Raw genomic sequence first — 22500 nt, 5'->3', positions numbered from 1 at the left:
ACCTAAATAGACTTTCATGAATTTAATCTTTGAACTATCTTTGTCTATAAAGAAGAAACATAAAGGAAAAAAGTTAATATTGCATCAATATTTAAATAGGGCTTGTATTTCCTAAATTTTAATTTCATCAAAGCAATTTTTTCTTTTTTACTAATAGTCTTCAAATAATTCAGATATCACTCATTCATCAAATGGTGAAGAGAAATCTTGATCCCATAAGAAATTACCCAGGACGAAGACTGAGATACAGTGATCACTGTCACACAACAAAAGTGAAGAAGAAATAAGAAACAAAAAGACTGAAAGTAGAAATAATTAGGGGCATCTTTATAGGGCAGGTATGGAGAAAGCCTGTTTCTTCATGCTTGGTGTATACACTGGAAAATTCAGATGTGGAGTACTGTCTAGGACCCTTCCCTCCTGAAAGAATACCCAGGATTCAAATAAAATTTGAGACGATTTTCATCTTTTTTGCTCTTTTCTCAACGTCAGCCTTAATGGATCTAAGACCTTGCAGATAGACACACACACACACACACACACACACACACACACACACACACGGTGGTGCAGTGGTGAAATATCTGCCCGCCAGTGCAGGAGATGCAGGTCCCATATCTGGGTCGGGAAGATCCCCTGCAGAAGGAAATGGAAACCCACTCCAGCATTCTTGCTGGGAAATCCCTTGGACAGAGGAGCCTGGCAGGCCACAGTCCATGGGGTTGCAAAAGAGTCAGACATGACTTAGCGACTAAAGAGTAACATCAAGTATCATCGTCATAAACGTCTGTAATCTCTACATTGTTATTTGATTGAACAGCATTGGTTTAACTGTTTTCAAGTCTTTGAATGTTCAGATTATTTCAGGGAACCAAAGCAATTCTTTTCCACTTGAAACTCTTCATTTGGCTGGATTATTTCTTTAGGAAACGGTCCCACGCGTTAGAGAATTACAGCACCGGCTTGCAGCAGTTTGACTGCACAGTGATGGAGCACAGGGGCTGGGATTTAGACAGACCCGGCATCTCCATTTACTTGCTCTGAGATACAGAATGAGGTGTTTAACCAATCGAAACCCCAATCTCCTCACCCACAGAAGCAGGATAGTATTAGTACTAACCTCATAAGCCTACGAAAATTAAATGAGATGATGCATGCAAGTAATCACACAGTCCCTATGCTTAGAAATTATTCAGAAAATGATCCCTATTTATAAGAAACTACTTTACAGAGGGCCTCTACCGATTCCATACTGCTGCTAGCAATGACTGTATGAAGCCACACGATTCTGCCAGCGTGATGGTCCAGAACAAGGCTGCACAGAAGGACCTGGCTCAGTGCTGTGTATTCCTGGTCCCTGAAAATCCAGGGCCCCCACCGGATTGTATCAAAATGTTTTGTGTTCACTCACATCATGAATCAGAAGCTCTCAGGGCGCTTCCGGGAAAATGCCCTTTCCACAAAACGCCCAACAATATTTTTGGTTTGTTTGTGAAATATATGTATGGTAGCCACCTTTCTGTCAGGACATGACTGAAAACGAAGGGTGAGTTCTCAGCAAAGGTGGGCTTTCTCCTGCTTTGTGTCTCTGGCTGTACTGAGACATAACTGACATGTATCGCTGTGCAGGCTTAGGGTGTACAATGTGACGGTTTGATGTACACTGTGCAATGATTACCATGACTATGTAGTTAGCAACCCCGTCACCTCATATAATTACTACTGCCTGTGTTGAGAACATTTAAGATTTACTCTCTCAGCAACATTCAAGTGTAGACAGTATTTTTAACTATTGTCACCATGCTGTCCATTGATCCCCAGAACTCATTCCCTCTCTGACTAAAGCTTTGTAGCTTTTTTCAAATGTCTTTCCATTCCCCCAACCCCAGGCTGCCCTCGACCAGCAGGCATTTCTTTGTTTCCACGAATTCATCTGCTATAGATTCCAAGCACAGGTGTGGTCCCACGGCAACCTATGTGAGGGATTCCTAACAACTCACCGGTGCTTGCCGCCAACACTCTGTGATGCACGCTTCCACTGCTTCAGCTCAAGAACCCTCTGTGCTCTCCTAAGAGACATTCTGATTTTCTTGGGCAACAGCACAGAATACTGAAGCCCCAAAGAGAACACGACTTTCCAGAGTCACTAAGGTAGAAAATGGCTCATCCTTTCATCACGTGGCTTGCATAGAAAATCGGAGAAATTGTGTTAAGTGTTTAGCCCATTGAGTCATAGAAATGAGACACATTTAACTAACATAAAGAAAAACTACTGCACTAACATGGGGTCATTTCATGAGCCCTTACATCTTAGTTTGTGATGATAATAGACTTACCATAAGAGGCAGGAAACTGGAAAGTAATATTTTGTCTCTATAGCAGTTGACGGGAATGTCCAGCACCAGTTGCTTCAACAGGGGGAGGGTGACTGCCAGCACGTGAAGTGTTAGTTGCTCAGTGGTGTCTGACTCTTTGCCACCCCATGGACTGTAGCCCACCAGGCTCCTCTGCCCATGGGATTTTCCAGGCAAGAATACTGGAGTGGGTTGCCATTTCCTTCTCCAGGTGATCTTCCTGACCCAGGGATCCAACCTAGGTCAACTGCATTGGCAAGTGGGTTCTTTACCATCTGAGCCACCTGGGAAGTTTTCACTTACAGCCAGCATGAGAGGCCTGTAAATGAAAGGGCAGGTGGCTTTGCTGTTCCTCTCAACTTTGACTTCCTGTGAATCCTCAATTCTTCCCTAAACAGAAACTCCAGTAAAGCAGGCCCACACCCTAATTTCATGGGGGAGAAAAAGCAGCAAATCCTCCTAGCAACGCCCGTTCTTTATAGTGAAGGCAGCTTGTCTGTGATGTCACAGATCGACGTCACACAATAGAATATAGGCATGCTCTTTTCCTTCTCAGCCAGCAGCGTGACCCCCAGATGACGAGACATGTCAGAATCACGTTCCTGAAACAAGTCCAAGTGATTTGCTCTGTGCCCTGTTTACTAAGACAGGCGAGTGAGGTCATACTTTTAGAAAGATATCCAGCTTTCAGAATTGAAACTCAAGGAGGATTTTCATCAACTCGACTAACAAGAAACATCTGTTGATAAATGTCTTAGCCCTTTCAGGCTGCTATAACAAAATCCCACAAACTGGGGCAGGGGTGGGAGGTGGTGTATAAACAAGAGACATTTGATTCTCACGGTCCTGGAGGCTGGACGTCCAAGGTCAAAGCTCAGAGTGGTCACCAGCTGGTGAAGGCCTCCTTCTGTCCCGCTTCACGGCCAGTGACGTCTCCCTCTGCCACGTGCGGCGGGAGGGACAAGCCCCATGGGTCTCTCTTATAAAGATGCTAATCCGCCCCAGAGGGCTGTGGCCCCACCACCCAACCAGCTCCTAACACAGTCCCATTAAGGGTTACGCTTCAGCACGTGACTCTGGAGAGGACACGCACATCCACACAATAGTAACCAATCGACTCAGTTTCTTGAGCGTTTGTGGTTTAGAATTTTCCTTGTATTGTTCATCCATTCATTTTTTATCAATCTGTTTTTATTATCTTATTCTATTGTTTCTATTCTTGGCTTGAGTTTATTAATCCCCCCATCCTTTTTCCCCCCTTTTTTAATCATGGTGCTTACATGCTGACAAAGCAGTCCCTTTCTTGCCTAATTTTATAAACTGTTCAGCCATGCCCTTATTCACTGTTTTCTCTTAATTATGTATTCTTGTTAACCTCTGTATGCATTCAAAGTTACAGATTGCCATTGACACAGTATTAATTAAAACATATAATTTATGACACTGGAGCTTGAAATTAATAAGTGACAACACAATTACATGGTTTGCCTAATTGTCCTTTAGTAATATAAAGATTGACATTGGAAGCTGCATTGGGAGCTAAAAGCACTCATAAACTCACAATAGCTTTCAAAGTAATCACAAGAGAATCTAAAGAAACCGGCCCCATTTCAAGGGATGGAATACTGGGCAGTTAAGTGGGAGGGCAATTATCTTTTCTCTTTTCATTAACAGTTTAAATCTATGGAGGAAAAGTTCATTTTAATAATTAAAAAATATATTATATTATATTTAATTTGTATTGCGCAAAACTTTGAATAAATTGTGAACATAGCCCTTTGTCCTTTGGATGTCTTTAATTTCATCTTTGTCACTTTCTGTGTAATTTTGACTCCTTGCCCACATTACTCTTCCATAATCAGATTGAAGGAATTCTAAACATGTCCTGTTTCTGACTGATCACCTTCAAATCCAGTAATCTGACATGGTGTCACCATCCATTCAATGCACAGTCTTACTTTCTAGAATATTTCTCGTGACACCAAAATAAGTCAGGACTTGCATCCGTTGCTTAGTTCAAGTACTATCTCAGCCAAGCACAGCTTGCTACTGAGCTTAGAGATGACCTTCCAGAGGCGAACATTCTCACTGAAAGACCACCATAACCCTGGTGGCTCAGCGGCGCACTTTTTAAAAAGCCCATCAATACAGAGCCAGTGGTGATTTCCCTGGGCCTGACGGAAAGGGCTATTGCAAAACTGCATTTGTAGTTGACAACGTAAATTTTTGGTAAAAGTTTAGAATTTGGAAATTGAATGAGAAAGACCAATTCTCTTCTGATATTTAAAAAAGCATATGGTAAGAATGCAGTTTTTGTAATATCAGTAAGTTACCAACGAGTACTTTGGGTTAACATTTGTTTGGTCTCACAGACAGTGACATATACTCCCGAAATGCATGCTTACGTAGTGTAGCGTGTGTGTGTTGTGTTTCTGTATGTAACATGTGCACGTTTTCTTCAATTTTGGAAACACACATATCAATCCTGGAACTCAGTGTTGTGGTACAAATGATAGCAAACATTTCCTTCAAGTTTTCAGAATTTTTCCCTAAAAGCAGCAAAGTAAAAAAATTAAAGAAGTGGAGGACTCTGCACTAGATGCAGAATCAAGCTGCCTGGAGTCAAATTGCGGATCTACTGCTCTGCTGTGACCCCAGACAAGACCGAAGTTCTCACCAGGTAATCATCCAGCGCACGGTTTGGCTTCAACTAAATTTACAAAGCTTTACCTTCATTTTCTATAAAAATTATTAATGCACATTTACTTCTATTGAATGGATAATCCATTCATTAAGCCTCTCAACAAATATTTGAGCAAAAAATGAAACACTGAAAAATTTTAAATAGATAACCAATAAGGACCTACTCTGCTTAATACACTCTCATAACATAAATGGGAAAAGAATTTGAAAAAGAGTATACATATTATGAAATTATATTATATATTATATTATGTAATTATATACATATTATGAAATTATATGTATCTTATGAAATATATATATGATGGAATTAAAGTTACTCCACAGGTCAGTAGGTGCTCAATATGCTACTGGAGATCAGTGGAGAAATAACGCCAGAAAGAATGAAGGGATGGAGCCAAAGCAAAAACCACACCCACTGTGGATGTGACTGGTGATAGAAGCAAGGTTTGATGCTATAAAGAGCAATATTGCATAGGAACCTGGAATGTCAGGTCCATGAGTCAAGGCAAATTGGAAGTGGTCAAACAGGAGATGGCAAGGGTGAACATCAACATTCTAGGAAACAGCGAACTAAAATGGACTGGAATGGGTGCATTTAACTCAGATGACTGTTATATCTATTACTGCAGGCAGAAATCCCTCAGAAGAAATAGAGTAGCCATCATGGTCAACAAAAGAGTCCAAAATGCAGTACTTGGATGCAATCTCAAAAACGACAGAATAATCTCTGTTCGTTTCCAAGGCAAACCATTCAATATCACAGTAATCCAAGTCTATGCCCCAACCAGTAACGCTGAAGAAGCTGAAGTTGAATGGTTCTATGAAGACCTACAAGACCTTTTAGAACTAACACCCAAAAAAAGATGTCCTTTTCATTATAGGGGACTGGAATGCAAAGGTAGGAAGTCAAGAAACACCTAGAGAAACAGGCAAATTTGGCCTTGGAATGCGGAATGAAGCAGGGCAAAGACTAATAGAGTTTTGCCAAGGAAATGCACTGGTCATAGCAAACACTGTCTTCCAACAACACAAGAGAAGACTCTACACATGGACATCACCAGATGGTCAACACCTAAATCAGATTGATTATATTTTTTGCAGCCAAAGATGGAGAAGCTCTATACAGTCAACAAAAACAAGACCAGCAGCTGACTGTGGCTCAGATCATGAAATCCTTATTGCCAAATTCAGACTTAAATTGAAGAAAGAAGGAAAAAACGCTAGACCATTCAGGTATGACCTAAATCAAATCTCTGATGGTTATACAGTGGAAGTGAGAAATAGATTTAAGGGACTAGATCTGATAGATAGGGTGCCTGATGAACTATGGAATGAGGTTCGTGACATTGTACAGGAGACAGGGATCAAGACCATCCCCATGGAAAAGAAATGCAAAAAAGCAAAATGGCTGTCTGGGGAGGCCTTACAAATAGCTGTGGAAAGGAGAGAAGTGAAAAGCAAAGGAGAAAAGGAAAGATATAAGCATCTGAATGCAGAGTTCCAAAAAATAGCAAGGAGAGATAAGAAAGCCTTTCTCAGCGATCAATGCAAAGAAATAGAGGCAAACAACAGAATGGGAAAGACTAGAGATCTCTTCAAGAAAATTAGAGATACCAAGGGGACATTTCATGCAAAGATGGGCACGATAAAGGACAGAAATGGTATGGACCTAACTGAAGCAGAAGATATTAAGAAGAGGTGACAAGAATACACAGAACTGTACAAAAAAGATCTTCACAACCCAGATAATCACAATGGTGTGATCACTCACCTAGAGCCAGACATCCTGGAATGTGAAGTCAAGTGGGCCTTAGAAAGCATCACTGTGAACAAAGCTAGTAGAGGTGATGGAATTCCAGTTGAGCTATTTCAAATCCTGAAAGATGATGCTGTGAAAGTGCTGCACTCAATATGCCAGCACATTTGGAAAACCCAGCAGTGGCCACAGGACTGGAAAAGGTCGGTTTTCATTCCAATTCCAAAGAAAGGCAATGCCAAAGAATGCTCAAACTACCACACAATTGCACTCATCTCACATGCTAGTAAAGTAATGCTCAAAATTCTCCAAGCCAGGCTTCAGCAATACGTGAACCGTGAACTCCCTGATGTTCCAGCTGGTTTTAGAAAAGGCAGAAGAACCAGAGATCAAATTGCCAACATGCGCTGGGTCATGGAAAAAGCAAGAGAGTTCCAGAAAAACATCTATTTCTGCTTTCTTGACTATGCCAAAGCCCTTGACTGTGTGGATCACAATAAACTGTGGAAAATTCTGAGAGAGATGGGAATACCAGACCATGTAACCTGCCTCTTGAGAAACCTATATGCAGGTCAGGAAGCAACAGTTAGAACTGGACATGGAACAACAGACTGGTTCCAAGTAGGAAAAGGAGTACGTCAAGGCTGTATATTGTCACCCTGCTTGTTTAACTTATGTGCAGAGTACATCATGAGAAACGCTGGAAGAAGCACAAGCTGGAATCAAGATTGCCAGGAGAAATATCAATAACCTCAGATATGCAGATGACACCACCCTTATGGCAGAAAGTGAAGAGGAACTAAAAAGCCTCTTGATGAAAGAGGAGAGTGAAAAAGTTGGCTTAAAGGTCAACATTCAGAAAACGAAGACCATGGCTTCTCGTCCCATCACTTCATGGGAAATAGATGGGGAAACAGTGGAAACAGTGTCAGATTTTATTTTTTGGGGCTCCAGAATCACTGCAGATGGTGACTGCAGCCATGAAATTAAAAGACGCTTACTCCTTGGAAGAAAAGTTATGACCAACCTAGATAGCATGTTGAAAAGTAGAGACATTACTTTGCCAACAAAGGTCCATCTAGTCAAGGCTATGGTTTTTCCTGTGGTCATGTATGGATGTGAGAGTTGGACTGTAAAGAAGGCTTAGTGCCGATGAATTGATGCTTTTGAACTGTGGTGTTGGAGAAGACTCTTGAGAGTCCCTTGGACTGTAAGGATATCCAAGCAGTCCATTCTGAAGGAGATCAATCCTGGGATTTCTTTTGGAGGAATGATGCTGAAGCTGAAACTCCAGTACTTTGGCCACCTCATGCGAAGAGTTGACTCATTGGAAAAGACCCTGATGCTGGGAGAGATTGGGGGCAGGAGGAAAAGGGGTCAACAGAGGATGAGATGGCTGGATGGCATCACTGACTTGATGGATGTGAGTTTGAGTGGACCCCGAGAGATGGTGATGGACAGGGAGGCCTGGCGTGCTGCAATTCATGGGGTGTCAAAGAGTCAGACACGACTGAGCAACTGAACTGAACTGAACTGAACTGAAGTATTACCTCAAAAGAAAAATACAGTTATAAGCATATAATACAGTCTTCATTGTTGTTCAGTCACTCAGTTGTATCTGATTCTTTGATTCTTGTGTCTGATTCAACCCCATGGACTGCAGCATGCCAGGCTGCGCTGTCCTTCACTCTCTCCCAGAGTTTGCTCAAACTAAAGTTCGTTAAGTCAGCGATACTACCTAACTGTCTTACTCTCAGTTGCCTCCTTCTACTCCTACCCTGTTTTTCCCAGCATCAGGGTCTTTTCTACTGAGTTGGTTCTTTGTATCAGGTGGCCAAACTATTGGAGCTTCAGCTTCAGTATCAGTCCTTCCAATGAATATTTAGGGTTGATTTCCTTTAGGATTGACTGGTTTGATCTATATTGATAATACATTCTAGTTAATGATGCTACTGGAGATCAGAGGAGAAATAACTACAGAAAAAATGAAGGGATGGAGCCAAAGCAAAAACGATACCCAATTGTGGATGTGACTGGTGATAGAAGCAAGATCCGATGCTGTAAAGAGCAATATTGCATAGGAACCTGGAATGTCAGGTCCATGAATCAAGGCAAATTGGAAGTGGTCAAACAAGAGATGCCAAGGGTGACCGTCGACATTCTAGGAATCAGCGAACTAAAATGGACTGGAATGAATTTAACTCAGATGACCATTTTATCTACTACTGCAGGCTGGAATATCTCAGAAGAAATGGAGTAGCCATCATGGTCAACAAAAGAGTCCAAAATGCAGTACTTGGATGCAATCTCAAAAACGTCAGAATGATCTCTGTTCATCTCCAAGGCAAACCATTCAATATTACAAGTTATCCAAGTCTATGCCCCAACCAGTAATGCTGAAGAAGCTGAAGTTGAACAGTTTTATGAAGACCTACAAGACCTTTTAGAACTAACACCCCAAAAAGATGTTCTTTTCATTATAGGGGACTGGAATGCAAAGGTAGAAAGTCAAGAAACACCTAGAGAAACTGGTAAATTTGGCCTTGGAATGCGGAATGAAGCAGGGCAAAGACTAATAGAGTTTTGCCAAGAAAATGCACTGGTCATAGCAAACACCCTCTTCCAACAACACAAGAGAAGACTCTACACATGGACATCACCAGATGGTCAACACCTAAATCAGATTGATTATATTTTTTGCAGCCAAAGATGGAGAAGCTCTATACAGTCAACAAAAACAAGACCAGCAGCTGACTGTGGCTCAGATCATGAAATCCTTATTGCCAAATTCAGACTTAAATTGAAGAAAGTAGGGAAAACCGCTAGACCATTCAGGGATGACCTAAATTCAAATCCCTTATGAATATACATTGGAAGTGAGAAATAAATTTAAAGGCCTAGATCTGATAGATAGAGTGCCTGATGAACTATGGAATGAGGTTTGTGACATAGTACAGGAGACAGGGATCAAGACCATCCCCATGGAAAAGAAATGCAAAAAAGCAAAATGGCTGTCTGGGGAGGCCTTACAAATAGCTGTGAAAAGAAGAGAGGCGAAAAGCCAAGGAGAAAAGGAAAGATATAAGCATCTAAATGCAGAGTTCCAAAGAATAGCAAGAAGAGATAAGAAAGCCTTCTTCAGCGATCAATGCAAAGGAATAGAGGAAAACAACAGAATGGGAAAGACTAGAGATCTCTTCAAGAAAATTAGAGACACCAAGGGAACATTTCATGCAAAGATGGGCTCAATAAAGGACAGAAATGGTATGGACCTAACAGAAGCAGAAGATATTAAGAAGAGGTGGCAAGAATACACAGAAGAACTGTGCAAAAAAGATCTTCACGACTCAGATAATCATGATGATGTGATCACTAATCTAGAGCCAGACATCTTGGAATGTGAAGTCAAGTGGGCCTTAGAAAGCATCACTACGAACAAAGCTAGTGGAGGTGATGGAATTCCAGTTGAGCTGTTTCAAATCCTGAAAAATGATGCTGTGAAAGTGCTGCACTCAATATGCCAGCACATTTGGAAAACTCAGCATTGGCCATGGGACTGGAAAAGGTCCGTTTTCATTCCAATACCAAAGAACGGCCATGCCAAAGAATGCTCAAACTACCACACAATTGCACTCATCTCACATGCTAGTAAAGCAATGCTCAAAATTCTCCAAGCCAGGCTTCAGCAATATGTGAACCATGAACTCCCTGATGTTCCAGCTGGTTTTAGAAAAGGCAGAAGAACCAGAGATCAAATTGCCAACATGCGGTGGGTCATGGAAAAAGCAAGAGAGTTCCAGAAAAACATCTATTTCTGCTTTCTTGACTATGCCAAAGCCCTTGACTGTGTGGATCACAATAAACTGTGGAAAATTCTGAGAGAGATGGGAATACAAGACCACCTGACCTGCCTCTTGAGAAATCTGTATGCAGGTCAGGAAGCAGCAGTTAGAACTGGACATGGAACAACAGACTGGTTCCAAATAGGAAAAGGAGTATGACAAGGCTGTATATTGTCACCCTGCATATTTAACTTCTATTAAGAGTACATCATGAGAAACGCTGGACTGGAAGAAGCACAAGCTGAAATCAAGATTGCCAGGAGAAATAACAATAACCTCAGATATGCAGAGGACCCCACCCTTATGGCAGAAAGTGAAGAGGAGCTAAAAAGCCTCTTGATGAAAGTGAAAGAGGGGAGCGAAAAAGTTGGCCTAAAGCTCAACATTCAGAAAACAAAGATCATGGCGTCCGGTCCCATCACTTCATGGGAAATAGATTGGGAGACAGTGGAAACAGTGTCAGACTTTATTTTTTTGGGCTCCAGAATCACTGCAGATGGTGATTGCAGCCATGAAATTAAAAGACTCTTATTCCTTGGAAGAAAAGTTATGACCAACCTAGATAGCATATTCAAAAGCAGAGACATTACTGTGCCGACTAAGGTCTGTCTAGTCAAGGCTATGGTTTTTCCTGTGGTCATGTATGGATGTGAGAGTTAGACTGTGAAGAAGTCTGAGCACCGAAGAATTGATGCTTTTGAACTGTGGTGTTGGAGAAGACTCTTGAGGGTCCCTTGGACTGCAAGGAGATCCAACCAGTCCATTCTGAAGGAGATCAGCCCTGGGTTCTTTGGAGGGAATGATGCTAAGGCTGAAACTCCAGTACTTTGGCCACCTCATATGAAGAGTTGACTCAAAGACTCTGATGCTGGGAGGGACTGGGGGCAGGAGGAGAAGGGGACGATCGAGGATGAGATGGCTGGATGGCATCACGGACTCGATGGACGTGAGTCTGGGTGAACTCTGGGAGATGGTGATGGACAGGGAAGCCTGGTGTGCTGTGATTCATGGAGTCGCAAAGAGTCGGACATGACTGAGCGAGTAAACTGAACTGAACTGAATGATATAAACGCTAAAACATTTGTGAGGGGGCTATTAATGCATCCATTCATTTTGAAATGCTTCAAAACTAAGACAGCTCTATGGATAGACACGTGATGAAGCCAATTTTGTAGAATGCTAACAGCAAAATCAAGTTGATGTGTGTAATAAGTGATTAATCTGTTTTTTTACCTTATTTGTATTTTTTATTTTTTAATTTTTCATAAAAAATGTTTGAATAAAATTAGTAAAGCTATAAAAATCATCTGATTTGTGGGATACTGTTCTCATGGATTATAAGTTGTGTTTAAAATAAACAGAATCACTGCTGTCCCTTCAACATGAGTTATTCTGACCTTTTGACTAATTTATCGATGATTTTGATTTGCCATGATGTTAAAAAAGGAAGTTAAGATGCTTTTGCAGACATTTGACTGGAAAACACATAAAGTATTCATTTCTTCCAAATTTATTTTTATCCTTTAATGCACTATTACTATACAGAGATTAAACAATTTAAAATCAGTTAGAAAAGAAATTTACTTAACACAATTATGATTTTTCTTTCTAAATCCAATGTGTATTCAACTGAGTTTTAGATTTCTTAAAACTTCGTAGGGAACAAAGATCTGTTGGAAGTCTCAGAATAAGGAAGAATGAAAGCACACTTATGCCATATGTGAGCCAGTCTTTGTTTTTTAGACATATAACCTCTTAAATAATTTTAGTGCAAAAGGTGCAGGTAGGTTTTCCTCTGTTGAAACACAAGTTCAATTTTCTAAGACTTGGTCTGGCTTCCTAAACTTGATTTGGATGAGAGACCCCAGCAGAGTACGAGGACGAGTGAGGGGAGGACTAACGTATCCATCTATTTCAATATCTACACATTTACCTGCGCACACACACACACACACACACACACACACAGAGTGTATATACTCAGCCTTGGCGCTTCTACGTGGCCAGTAGCTGAAGTGATCTCCCATGGACCTCAGGCCCATCAAGCACTGCTCTTTCTACAATTTCATAGCAAATGAGAAACGTGGGATCTGGTGTTTAGAAAGAGGTTGAAGGAAAGGCAGGCAGATGTTGTCCAGTTGACACTCAACTCTTGTCTGTGATGTTCAAACCCGAGAAGCCCCTTCCTTACCACTCAGAGTCCACCTAACCCCCATGTGTAAGGTTGTGCTGCCCTCAGCTCCAGCATCCCTGTGTGTGTGAGTGTGAGTGTGAGCATGTGAGTGTGTGTGAACATGTTGAGTGTGAGCATCTATGTGAGTGTGTGAGTATGCCAATGTGCATGTGAGCATGGGTGTGTGACTGTGTGAGCATGGGTGTGTGACTATGAACATGTGAGTATGAGCATGTGAGCCTGTGTGTGTGTGAATATGTGAGTGTGAACGTGTGAGTGTGAGCATCTATGTGAGTGTGTGATTATGCCAACATGTGCATGTTAGCATGGGTGTATGACTGAACATGTGAGTATGAGCATGTGAGCCTGTGTGTGTGAATACGTGCGTGTGAACGTGAGTGTGTGAGCATGTGTGTGTCAGGGCCAGGACTACAGTGAGTGAAGTACTCACTTCATATGCAAAATTTAAGGGGGCATCAAAAACAATGGTTCAGGCAATATTTTAAGTAAATTTTAAAGGGCTTTCCTCGTGCCTCAGATGGTTAAAGAATCTGCCTGCAATGTGGGAGACCTGGGTTCAGTCCCTGGGTTGGAAGGATCCCCTGGAGGAGGGCATGGCAACCCACTCCAGTATTCTTGCCTGGAGAATCCCTATGGACAAGGAAGCCTGGCGGGCTACAATCCACGCGGTCACAGAGTTGTACACGACTGAGCAAAGAACACCTTTGCTTTTCACTTTAAGTAAATTTTTTAAAATTAATAGAAAAAGATTCCAAGGTGAAAGAAACGATCAAAGCTTTAAGAAAGGTGAGATTCCGCCTGCACTTGCCTGACCCTCCTCCAGCCCCTGCCCAAGCCCCGGCCCCCGGGCCAGAAAGAAGCAGCTGACTTACATCTGCTGATTCAATTTTTGTAAATATTGCATTAATATATTATTTGCTTTGATTACTGAAGGTTTTTGAGGGTTGGCTCCCAGGGGCTTTGGGTGCCCCCTTAGATCATGCCCCTGGATCACCAGGATTCCTGCGCTGGTGGGTGTGTGGGTCGAGTGGGTGTTAACAGGACACCAAGTAACCTTCAGCTGCCTTCTAGCCCGAGGTCAGGGATGTTTCTTCCTGCAGACACTGGTCGACTCTGCAGGTGCCCTGGCCCGGAGCGGGGGCCGGGGTGTGAGGGCTCCCTGCCTCCCAGGCAGAAAGTAGGACTTCAGTGTAGGAAGACACGGGGCAGTTGGAACACCTGTGGGGTGTGACACGGTGCTTATGGCATTTTTGGGCGGTCCTCCGGATGTTTGTGTGGAGCCCTGGGTGTGGTGGGCCCCGGGAAACCAGGGAAACACACGGTCTCTGCAGGGACCGAGGCGGGAGAAGTTGGTGATTCAGACCATGCAGTGGGAGCAGGGGCCCCGGGAGAGGCTGGATATGTGTGTGTGTGTGTGTGTGTGTGCGTGTGTGTGTGTGTGTGTGTGTGTGCGCGTGCTAAGCGGGGCGAGGATGTGCATGACCGGTGTGTGCGGATGGAGGGTCCGGGTGGCCCCCTCGCGCCCTGAGTGAGTTGGGCGGTGCTTACCGTCTCCTCGCTCCTCCCACTCTCCCAAGGCCCCGAACTCCCTTTCCGGTTGTCCAAGAGCAGAGACCAACATGTTGCGGGCCACAATTGTCCCGCAACAGTTCACCTGGATGGTTCTTTAGTCAGGAATTCTTTCAAACCGTAGCATTTGCTTTCAGGGTCCTAAAGCAGACATAAGACCACCCTATGTTTCCTGCTCTCATCAAAATGGCTAAAGTCATGACTTCAAAGTATTTACGAAGCACTATCATAATGACAACAGTGGGCGAGCTGCCCCAAAGCACTTGATGCTTTTCAAAGCAAGCTGAGGTTTAGGTTTAGCCTCCATGAGGGTGACTCTGGAAGTGAAACTGTAAAGTTAGTACAATAAACAATAAGTGCGTTTAGACATTGAGAGATTCAGATGCTAAGCATTTAGCTCCTAGGGTTTTGGAGGATGGAGGAGGGGATTTTGGCTAGCTCACACCTGGCTTGACCTGCTGAGCTGGGCTGAGGCAAAGCTTGTGTAATCCACACCCCTATCTGCTGGGTGAAGGGGTCCTAATCCCCCACTGCTAGCTGGTGGACAAGCTAATGTCACCTCCAACAGGAGGTTCAGTTCAGTTCAGTTCAGTTCAGTCGCTCAGTCGTGTACGACTCTTTGCCACCCCATGAATCACAGCATGCCAGGCCTCCCTGTCCATCACTATCTCCCGGAGTTCCCTCAGACTCACGTCCATCGGGTCCGTGATGCCATCCAGCCATCTCATCCTCGGTCGTCCCCTTCTCCTCCTGCCCCCAATCCCTCCCAGCATCAGAGTCTTTTCCAATGAGTCAACTCTTTGCATGAGGTGGCCAAAGTACTGGAGCTTCAGCTTTAGCATCATTCCTTCCAAAGAAATCCCAGGGTTGATCTCCTTCAGAATGGACAGGTTGGATCTCTTTGCAGTCCAAGGGACTCTCAAGAGTCTTCTCCAACACCACAGTTCAAACGCATCAATTCTTTGGCGCTCAGCTTTCTTCACAGTCCAACTCTCACATCCATACATGACGACTGGAAAAACCATAGCCTTGACTAGGCGGACCTTAGTCGGCAAAGAAATGTCTCTGCTTTTGAATATACTATCTAGGTTGGTCATAACTTTTCTTCCAAGGAGCAAGCGTCTTTTAATTTCATGGCTGCAGTCACCATCTGCAGTGATTTTGGAGCCTCCCAAAATAAAGTCTGATACTGTTTCCACTGTTTCTCCATCTATTTCCCATGAAGTGATGGGACCGGATGCCATGATCTTGGTTTTCTGAATGTTGAGCTTTAAGCCAACTTTTTCAGTCTCCTCTTTCACTTTCATCAAGAGGCTTTTTAGTTCCTCTTCACTTTCTGCCATAAGGGTGGTGTCATCTGCATATCTGAGGTTATTAATATTTCTCCCAGCAACAGAAGCTTCCCTACCCCAAATGTCTTGCCTACAAATTACATTATCTATCCATGACCAGAAGGTTGGATGTGAGGTTTGGTTTCCTAGGTGTGACATCACTTACCTGCTAACGAACAAGAAAGAAAGAGCCCTCCAAGTCATTGCAATTGAGCTTGAAGGAAGGATCACTGAGCTCAGCAATCTTTTCAAAAATTGGAATAAATGCTGACAACTTAATTTTCTCCCAGCATTTTCAACTCATGCAGTTTCTAGGGGAAAATATTCACCCTGAAATTCAAATTGCTCTGGAGCCTCACAAAATTGAATAAAATTCTATTGAGTAAAATAAAGGCTCCTGACTATGCAGTCACAGAGACACTACAAGCAAACGGTCCTCCAGTTGGCACTTGACTGTCAGGGAAGGAGCGGAGAAAGGAGATGGATGCAGGGAACTGCTTATAGATGTACAGGAGTCAGGGCCACAGTGAGCATTTTATCAACATCCATTTCCATGTCTTTACATCTCACCCTTTGTATGGTTCCCATGAAGAAGGAAGATGCAGCAAAGATTGTAGATTCTGTTAAAAAAAAAAAAAAGCATCCAAATTTGGAGGAACATCAACACATCAGAGTCATCATATTTGATGAGACCCGTAATTTCCATAGTTTGCTCTTTCTTTCTTTCTTCCCTCCCTCCTTCCCTTCCTCCTCTCTCCTTTTCTCCTTCCTTCTCTCTCCTTTTCTCCTTCCTTCCTTCCTTCTTCCCTCCCTTTCTTTTCCATACAAACTACAGAGATCAACACTCCTCTAAAAAGACAAGCGCGAAGAGAGAAGCAGCTTTAAACAGCCTTGTATCGAGGCTGTAACCCTGATGAATAATGTTGCTGTCATAACCGTGGGGATAATCTAATGCTGGCGATGAGCGACATGATAAATAACTTGTCAGGCATGGGCAGCGGAGGAGTTGACGGAACTGCCCATGACAAGTTCTGAAATATTAATCTTCCATGAGACCTGGGCTGTGCTGGGAGGCAGAGGAGCAGGGGGGAGTCAAATAACACAAAGTTTTCTTGTTGTTTTTGCTGAAAAGCATTTTGTCTGTGAAGCAACGTCTCCAAGGTTTAAGGATGACTCCATTTTAGAGAAACATCTGAATCTTTTAAACAATGGAAAAATTTCATCACTGAGGGCGTGAGACCTGGACTTTCTTTTCTTTCTCCCCACAGTTTGTTTTTATTCATCAAAATTTAATTTAAAGGAGGTATGTTAGAGTTGTAAATGTCTTGTGGGAGGGATGAATTAACATGCCTTCTTTTTCCTATTAATAACCTTAGGCTTATGAAAGGATGCTTAGAATTTAATATATAAGACAATAGCAAAACTATCTTCATAGTCTATGAAATGGTGGGAATGGATTTCTATTTTCTGTATTTTAATGTAGTATCGATAGTTACGGGGCCCCCATTGTTTTTTATCTTGTCTTGGTCCAGATGCAATTATTATACAGGAAGTAAAACTTCACCTATTAGAAACATTTAGGTGAACAAGGGGAAGGGAGTATGGTGAGAGGGGAGAAGTGGTTAAAATAAAATTACTTATTTTCTGCCTCTTCCCACAAAAGGATCTGGAGTAGCTGAGAAGAATGTGCGTGATGAAAACTGAAATCTATAAATAAAAGTGTTCATCAAAAGGGGGAAAGAAAAAAATTCTTTGGTTACATATTTTCCATTTCTTATTGAAGTCTTACACATTTTTCTGCTGCTGCTAAGAGATTTGAGCCAGTGTGTATGAATACCAGCAATCAGGGGCTTTCCTGGAGGACCAGCGGCTAAGACTTCATGCTCACAGTGTAGGGGATGCAATTTCCCTGCCCAGGGAAATAAGATCCCACAGGCCAAGAGGCATGGCCAAAAATAAATAAATAAAATAAGGATCCTAAGAGTGTGCAGAGGATCCTAGGAGTGGGTGATGACAAGGGCGTGTGCAGAGGCTCCCTTGAGAACCCTGAGTGTGAGCTCCCCTGGCAGCTGAAGTGTGAAGGCACAGCGAGGATTCCTCCCTGAGCCTGTGTCTGCCCCGTGCACGTCCCTGCAGTTCCATGGCATAGCACCATCCAGCCCCCTACTGCTGCGGGCCCCAGGCTGGTCTGGGGGGCCCCAGCTGGGTCTCAGGGAGGTTTCCACAAATCCATACAGGAGCAGAGAGAGTGAAACTGAGCCAGCAGAGGCCACTCTGTGGTGTCTCTGGCCCTGGTATAGGCCAAGGTGGTCACGCCTGGATCTCTTGAATCGCATTCAGTGCTTTTACGTGGATACAGAGTTCACTAGGCATTGAGGTTGACCATGTCAGGAAAACTCTTTACAAATGAAGTACAACACTTCGAAGATATTTGGGGAGATGTTGGAGATGGTGATCTTGAAATGTATTTCCAAGACTTGATGAACCTGCCAGATGTTGAAAGCAACATGTATCTGGAAGGTGAGTGATGCGCGCCTACACACTCACGTGATGCACATCCGTGTCAGAGGAGACAGGAAGTCAGTGTCAGGAAAACAGTGTCGGGTTGCACAGGAGCTGGGTTTTAACTCTCTCCAACTGAGAGAAGAGGAACAGTTGAGATGACTTTGCTCCATCCCTGTCAGAGCACAGGGAAATGTCAGATGTGAATCAGGAAAAAGTGTAGCTCATGTTTTTCCTGGGTCACCAGCGATCACCCACAATGGAAGTTTTGGGGGATTTTTCTGAGAGTGAGACTGGCCGCAGAGGAGTTAAACTGGTGCGTTTGGCTCTATGCATGTCCTGATTCTTTGGTGAAGTTCTAAACCGCTTGTAGATATGGATGTCATTGAAGGCCAGCAGCTGATAAACTGAATGAAAACCAGGACTGTGGTATCAGCTTGTCAAATGACTTCATGGCAAGGTCAGACGAGGAGAGGTGGAAAGGAAGTGGGTTCCGTGATCACCAGTTCTACGATGTTAATTGTCCCCTGATCTCAGAAGCCAGTACCGAGAATTCTGACCAAGATTTACTGTGCAACATTAGATGCTATTTACTGATAAATGATGGGGCACTTCATTAGCTAATGTTGAAAAATCATGGTAGGCATAACAGAATTATTAGGGCTTGTGTAGAAATCCTATTCTATAATGAGTTATTACTGTAAAATAATAGCAGCAATATGTTACAATTAAGTACTCTGGAAAGGCGCTTTCCACGAGAAAGTTGTCAGCGTCTGAGTGATCTCCTGAACCGCTGCTCATTACAAATGAATTCTCTCAGCTGCCATCCATCAACACTCTACTTTCATTAACTAATTGAAGAAAACAGCAAAGTGGCTGGAACCTGCATTACTCTAAGTTATACAGAGTTATAAACCAGGAGCAGAATAACCACGGAGGGTTTTCTTTTCCTTCTTTACTTTTTTTTTTAAGCTATGCTGATGCCAGAGGCTGCTTGCTCAGTGGGTCTTTTTACAGCCTGGCTCAGATATTCATGAGGTGAGCCCTTGGTAATGCTCTGGAACCACATAGTCCTTCCTGCCCTGCCCCCTTTCGTGTTCCTCCCCATAAACAGCTTGATTAAATAAAGTGCAATTAGGAATCCTTTCACCAGACCTTAATATCTGTGCATCAGATTGATTCGTTTTCACTTTGCTTTGGGTCACTCCGGTTAGACACATAAAGACAAATAAATAAACAGGACAGTACAGGATGGTAGGGAGCATGTGACGAGATGGAGACGCCCATCTCTAGGTGTCAGACTCTCAGGCACACCACAAAGCATCAAAATTCTGTGTATGGATTATTTACATCTGTGTGCTTGACACTTTGGCTCCAAATGAGTCTTGGAGAAACTGATCAGAGTCATTCCAACTTTATGGAGAATAAGAACATTTATGTAATATCGAGCTGAGACAGCATCTGGTGCTTTCTGTGCCACTGCTGAGAGTCACCACCACTTACTGCACTTGAGAAGGCCTGCCCTCTGCAGGTAGAGAAGGACCTTAAGACTCACAGGTCAAGTTCAGGCTCACTCAACTCACGAAAGGTGATAGTGTCTGAACCCAGTCCTGGCTGGACAGCCCACATGGTTTTCCGAGCATAGTGTTAGCTGTTGTTGTTCAGTTGCCGACTCGTTGTGACCCCGTGGACTGTAGCCCGCCAGGCTCCTCTGTCCATAAGATTCTCCAGGCAAGAATACTGAAGTGGGTTGCCATTCCCTTCTCTTGGGGATCTTCTTGATCCGGGGATTGAACCCGCATCTCCTGTTTTGGCAGGCAGAGTCTTTACCCCTGAACTACTAGGGAAGCTCAGAGTGTTAACTTCTTACCATGTAATCACTGACAGCCCTGTACTTTTGTTGTGGGAATTTAATTTTGAAACTGGAGTAAAAATGCCTGAGTTCACTCAGGAAGGACTGATGATTTCCCTTGCCTGACTGGAGCTTCAGTCATGTGGACTGCAGTATCATGGTATCGTCAAAAAGCCTGAGAAAGGATATCAATAGTTTCTCCCAGGTAATATATTTTCAGTTGGTTGACAACAAGGCGATTTGACAAGGACAGCATGTGTGTCCCTGGTTAGAAAGATTGGGGCCTGCGTGTGGACGTCTGGATTGATTTGATTTCCAACACCCTTATCTTAAAATGTTTAGGAATAGGGAAGTTTTATGATTGATGACTGGAATCCATGAAGTCAATGGATGACAAGAGGCAGCTGCAACCTCATCTTCTTCCCAATCACTTTTGATTCACACAGAATCGCTGCTGTAAATTTTAGACACTTAGGAATACTGAAAATTAATTATTGACAGGTATTAATTTATGCCTGGAATGAAACACAAGAGATTTTATCACTGTCTGGGCAGTGGACCCCACTAATAGAAATTAGTTGTGTTTCCTTTATGCCTTTGATAGTGTATTTATAAAAGAAATAAAAATCATAGGAGACCAGTTGCAAGAGTAGCATGGTATACAGATTTCTAAAATAGCAGTCATGTTTTTCTGGAATTAGGAATACACTGCTTAATGTAAATAGTCTATTGACAGTCCAAAATAAAACTGGTGAGTAGGAACTATATGCTTACTTGCTTAAATATGGGCTTTCCAAGGAGGTATATTAAACCTTCCTACCTGCTTATTGGCCAGAAGAAGCTCACCCACATCTCTTGATAAGTATTCCCTGTGCAGTATGCCAAGGGTGGGATTGGATTTGGGCTAAATTAGGGTAATAATTAAAAACATACTGCTTCCCAGCACAATTCCTCCAAGTTAAAATTGTTGAATTTTATTTAAGTTTGGCCTAAAGAATGATGGACTGGTACTTCGAGAGGACGGGAGCTTTCTCTATTTACTAAAATTTTGTCGTGCATTGAGGTAAGTGAGTAAGTAAAGTTGCTCAGTCATGTCCGGCTCTTTGTGACCACATGGACAGTAGCCTACCAGGCTCCTCTGTCCATGGGATTCTCCAGGCAAGAGTACTGGAGTGGGTTGCCATTTCCTTCTCCAGAGGATCTTCCTGACTCAGGGATTGAACCCGGTCTCCAGCACTGCAGGCAGATGCTTTACCATCTGAGCCACCAGAATCATATTTAAGACAGGAGAGAATAGAGCTGTCCACAGACCAAAGTTGGCCTTATTGTTTGCTGACATGAGAGGTTCTCGCTGTCAAAACTGCCAGTAAAAGTCTATGTGTCTGTTGTTCAGTCGCTCAGTTGTCTGACTCTTCATGAACCCACGGACTGCAGCATGACAGCTTTCCTGTCCTTCATCATCTCATGGAGTTTGCTGAAACTCATGTCCATTGAGTCTCTGATGCCATCCAACCATCTCATCCTCTGTCATCCCCTTCTCTGCCTGCCCTCAGCCTTTCCCAGCATCAGGGTGTTTTCCAATGAGTCAGCTCTTTGCATTAGGTGGCCAAAGTATTGGAGCTTCAGCTTCAGCATCAGTCCTCCCAATGAATATTCAGGGTTTATTTCCTTTAGGATTGACTGGTTTGATCTCCTTGCTGTCCAAGGGACTCTCTAGAGCCTTCTCTAGCACCACCATTCAAAAGCATCAATTCTTTGGTGCTCAGCTTTCTTTATGGTCCAACTCTCATATCCATACATGACTACTGGAGAAAACATGGCTTTGACTGTATGGACCTTTGCTGGCAAAGTGATGTCTCTGCTTTTTAATATGCTGCCTAGGTTTGTCATAACTTCTTCCAGGAGCAAATGTCTTTTAATTTCATGGCTGCAGTCATAGTCTGCAGTGATTTTGGAGCACAATAAAATGGTCTGTCACTGTTTCCATTATTTCCCCATCTATTCCCACTCCAGTGTTCTTGCCTGGAGAGTCCCAGGGATGGTGGATCCTGGTGGGCTGCCGTCTCTGGGGTCGCACAGAGTCGGACATGACTGAAGCGACTTAGCAGCAGCAGCAGCAGTTGCCATGAAGTGATAGGATGAAGTAAAATCCAGAATTTAACCCAGGGACAGCCCTCTCAGGAGCACCTTGGAAGGCTTTCCTGCATTCTCTGGAGAGCTCTACCTGGAAGAGTCTCTGACTATAGGAGGGGAAATAAGTGAATTTACTTAAAACGAATTTAAAGCCCAATTATGAAGAAATTCCACTGAACTTAATAGGTATATAAATTATCAGAAAACTAGGCTTTCCTTTGAGGGGTGGGTTGAAATGGGAGGGAAAATGCAGTGAGAGAA

The sequence above is a fragment of the Ovis canadensis genome, chromosome 23 (genome assembly GCF_042477335.2).
Source record: "Ovis canadensis isolate MfBH-ARS-UI-01 breed Bighorn chromosome 23, ARS-UI_OviCan_v2, whole genome shotgun sequence".
Taxonomy (NCBI): Eukaryota; Metazoa; Chordata; class Mammalia; order Artiodactyla; family Bovidae; genus Ovis; species Ovis canadensis.
Note: the sequence above shows the minus strand (reverse complement) of the source record.